Here is a 5,000-nt window from a genome sequence, read left to right as displayed (position 1 = left end):
ACATATATATATATATATATATGTATGTATATGTATATAGTATACACAAGAATATTTTTAAATGTTCATAAATAATTATAAAGATCTATTTGTATTATTAACTTATGCAAATTATTACAATGTCCTTTTTTTTTTTTCTTCAAAGTCTTTTGTCGTTTTCCTTCTCTCTCTTTCTCTCTCTCTTTCTCTCTTCTTTTTCTTTTTCTCTTTTTTTACTGACTCTTCTCAACCCCCAAGCCATTCTAACCGACTACCATCATAAGCCAATCACGAATATATCCAGGTTCATGTAGATAATTTAATCGAGGGATCCGGCCTCTCTTCTTAGGGACATCCTCGAAGTGCAGGTTGACGTTATTTCACGAGACAAGATGCACGCCTTCCTAAAGATATTCGTTGCATCGTGCATATCTCGTAGATATAGTATAGTACGTTCCCTCAAAGGCTTCTCCCACTTTCCTCTGTCTTCTATCTTTTACCTTACCGCCTATCACCCTCAATCCCCGCTCAATCCTCCTCAAGCCTTTACCCTTCTCGATTCTCCCATACCCTATACCCCTATCATCCATCCATACCCCATCTCCTATTCCTCGTTCTATCCACCTCCTTCCACCTCCTCTGCTTTAAATCCCCTTCACATTTCTTCTTATACGTAAGAACTTGCCTCGCGTGACCGTATCGTGATACGTAACGAATTTAACGAGACTTGAAATACGTCACTGGTCGTTCATTCTTAGAAAGGAATTTCTCATTTCACGTGTATATATTTATATATGTATGTATGTATGTATGTATGTATGTAGAAATGTATGTATGTATGTATGTATGTGTACACGTAAATTTACATTACATATTAATCATTGAATCATTCGAATCGTTTTTAATCGTTTATAAAATGAATAAAAAAAGAAAAAAAGATAGAATAAGATAAAAGAAGGGTGAAATAATTATACGTCACGAGGAAAAAAAATGTAAATTGTTTTAATACGCATTAAATGATTTTAATTGGCCTCTAAAGATTCGTAAAAAATTTTCCCTTCTATTTCTATTTAATTTGAATCGTAAAGTACGATCATCGGATAACTTTTCATTCTTTCGGATTTCGAATCATTGGAATCACTTTTCTTTTTCTTTTCTTTTCTTTTTTTTTTTTTACTTTTAAATTATATTCCATAAAGAAATACGTGTTTACTATTAAACAATTCGACTCTTAAACAATTATTATATCGATGATTTTTATTTTCATTTTATTATATGATATTTAAAATCGATGCACGTATTGTTCTATTAAAATATTTATTAACATCTATGTATTTATATATTAAATTCTTTTTATATTTTATATATATATATATATATGAAGTTTTTCACATGGCAAAACACCTATCTCGTTTCTACGCCAGGGACAAATGCCTCGAACTTCCTTGTTTCTTGTTACGTCGATATCGTATTCATGGTAACGAGGAACGGTAACGACGCGTTGTGTTCGCCTTGTTGCAATCGTTTCTTTTTTTTTTTTTTTTTTTTTTTTTTTTAACCAAATCCAAAGAGAAGGAGAGAGAGAGAGATAAACAGGCCCAACTCACCAGCACTCCTTCTCTTTCCCCGTAACGATGATAACGTTAACGTCGATATCAAAATTTATTATTTCACACTTAAAAAGAAGTGTTGAATGAGACATTTAAAAATTTGACGTGACTCGATAACGCCTATATGTATAATACTATGGGTTCTTCCTGTTTTTTTTTTGTAATTTCGTTTTCTTTTTTTTTTTTTTTTTTTTTTGGAAAAAAAAAACAAAAAGAAAGTAGGAAACAAAACGAAGAAAGAAGGACCCAAAATATAAAAGTGACCAGAAGGAGTTGGTAGGGAAAATATAAAGATAAAAAAAAACAAAAACAATAATACGATCAGACTATTTTAAAAGTAACAATAATTAATGATTTTATCATATAATAATAGTAATAATAATAATAATAATAATAATAATAATAATAATAATAATAATAATAATAGTAATAATAATGATTGTAATAGAATAACAACACATTTATGTTCGATAGCAAAATTTCATAGTAATGGGTTAGCAACTAAGTGATTGGGGAAAGTGTAAAGTCCATCTATCGACAAAATCCGCAGTCACTTAGTTGCCAACGGGATATTTTGTTGGCAACTAAATGATTGCGGATTTCGTTCCCGCAATGACTTAGTTGCCAACGGGATATTTTGTTGGCAACTAAGTCATTGCGGATTTGGTCACCGCAACGACTTAGTTGCCAACGGGATATTTTGGGGGACCGGAAAGTAGTGTCGTTTCTTACAAACGACATTACTTTTCGGTTCCCCTGAATATGGACCGGAAAGTAGTGTCGTTTCTTACAAACGACATTACTTTCCGGTCCTCCTGAATATGGACCGGAAAGTAGTGTCGTTTCTTACAAACGACATTACTTTCCGGTCCCCCTGACTATAGACCGGAAAGTAGTGTCGTTTCTTGAAAGCGACATTACTTTTCGGTCCCCCTGAATATGGACCGGAAAGTAATGTCGTTTCTTGAAAGCGACATTACTTTCCGGTCCCCCTGACTATAGACCGGAAAGTAGTGTCGTTTCTTAAAAGCGACATTACTTTCCGGTCCCCCTGACTATAGACCGGAAAGTAGTGTCGTTTCTTACAAACGACATTACTTTTCGGTCCCCCTGAATATGGACCGGAAAGTAGTGTCGTTTCTTGAAAGCGACATTACTTTCCGGTCCCCCTGACTATAGACCGGAAAGTAGTGTCGTTTCTTCAAAGCGACATTACTTTCCGGTCCCCCTGACTATAGACCGGAAAGTAGTGTCGTTTCTTAAAAGCGACATTACTTTCCGGTCCTCCTGACTATGGACCGGTAAGTAATGTCGTTTCTTAAAAGCGACATTACTTTCCGGTCCTCCTGACTATGGACCGGAAAGTAATGTCGTTTCTTGAAAGCGACATTACTTTCCGGTCCCCATGATTATGGACCGGAATGTATGCGGAAACAAAATCCGCAATGACTTAGTTGCCAACACAATAAATTACATGTTCGAGAAGTTATATCGTAACTCCAGTAAAATCGTAGAACACACTTGTTCGAGTGTGTTGAAAAGATAGAGAGAGAGAGATAGAAATATAGAGAATAGAATTTAGAAGAGGATAGAATATTGACTCGACGAATAAGCTACGTTGTTCGATACGCTATCGCGAAACTGCAGTTATACCTACCCTAGACGATTTCTCTCTATTTGATCCAATATGCTTGTGACGTAAGTAATATCTCCTACCGCAGTAAATTCCTTTATAATAATCTATGTAAGACGTACATATATATATATTTATACATACGTATGTATGTATATATGTAAGTATATATGTATATATGTGCGTAGTAAGATGAAGCTTCTATCTTCGAAATTGTTAAGTAAATTTCTAACAAGTATAATATCCTATGTTGTACTTACATACTATATATTATCTTCTAAAGAGATAAAGGGAAATAAAAAAAAAGAGTAATAAAATAATAATAATAATAATAATAATAATAATAATAATAATAATAATAATAATAATAATACTGATGATGATGATGATTGAAATCGTTTAGAAATTTTATTTATTATCAAATTTTTCATGAATATACAATTGATGGAAAATATAGTTTTCTATATTTGATTATAGAAAATCGTAGATTGAAATTAAATTTTTCTCTCTCTCCCTCTCTCTCTCTCTCTCCATATATATATATATATATATATATCACTATCTCTATCTGTATCTCTCTATCTCTATCTCTATCTCTATCTTTCTCTCTCTCTCGAAGTTGATTAGCCCACGTAATAATGACAACCAGGAGCCAGACATAACTCGAGGGCTTAAATTCAGAGAGAACCTAAGCACAGGAGAGGTAGCTAACAACTCACAGAGGTACCACCAATCACAGTGATGGCTCGACGCGGAAATTGCCTGGGATTGCATCGATATCTACGAGCAAGGAGGTTGTGGGGAGAAGAGGGAGGTGGGTTTGGGTGATAGGGATTGGAAAGAAGGACGGTTATCCACGATAAACCGTCTAATCGTTTTTCTTTCTATTTTTCTTTTTCCTTTCTACACCCACCACTCCCCCTTCCTCCTCTATCTCCCCATCTATCGTTCATGTCAGTCATTGGATGTAATGTTACTTCGAAAATATACTCTCTCTCTCTCTCTCTCTCTCTCTCTCTCTCTCTCTCTCTCTCTCTCTCGATTAATTATTATCGACTATTTTCTTTCTCACTCTCTTACTCATTCTTTATCTCTTCATACATATATAACTTACGCGAAAAAAAAAATAAAATATAAGTAAGGAACGAAGAGAGAGAGAGAGAGAGAGAGAGAGAGAGGGAGAGAAAGAGAGAGAAAGAGAGAAAGGAAAAGAAATTAATTAAGGTAGAAACTAAAGTAAATAATAATTTCTCCATTAAGAAATATCATTCCAAAAGAATAAAGATCATTTTTAATTAAAGAGTACTTCATTAGAATATCGTCGTCCATTCGGAAAGATAATTAACCGAAATCTTTGAAACGCTTATTATATTTTCTCTTTGCTCCGTTTCACAAGTCCTTACTCCTTACTCTCTTTTTCTTTCTCCCTTTCTCTCTCTCTCTCTATCTATCTATCTATTTATCTATCTGTTTCTTTTCGAACGAAGGACTTGACATAGATACTTGAAATAAAGGAATAAAGATGGAAAGAAAAGAAAAAGTAAGTAAATAGAAAAGAAGTGGAAAAAAAAAGAAAAAAGGAAATGAAAATGAAAAAAAAGAAAGAAAGAAAGAAAGAAAAAGATGATAGAAAGAGAAGCTTTCGTGCATAATCGTGGTACATCGTAGAAAATATATATGTACAAACGTGAGCTCTTTTTACATGAGCCCTTTTTACATGAGTCTCCTCTTCCTTCCTCCCCCCCTCCTTTTCTTCCCGTCCTCAGCCCGTATATAAT

At 33.8% G+C, this 5,000-nt stretch overlaps 1 protein-coding gene across 3 annotated transcripts in view; it reads right to left on the bottom strand.

Moving 5' to 3' along the window:
• LOC124955601 overlaps positions 1 to 5,000 on the bottom strand; it is a 135,162-nt gene that overhangs the window by 87,914 nt on the left and 42,248 nt on the right. The gene's annotated exons all lie outside the window — the stretch shown is intronic.

This window comes from Vespa velutina, chromosome 19 (assembly GCF_912470025.1).
Source record: "Vespa velutina chromosome 19, iVesVel2.1, whole genome shotgun sequence".
NCBI lineage: Eukaryota > Metazoa > Arthropoda > Insecta > Hymenoptera > Vespidae > Vespa > Vespa velutina.
This window is presented reverse-complemented; position numbering and strand designations above follow the sequence as displayed.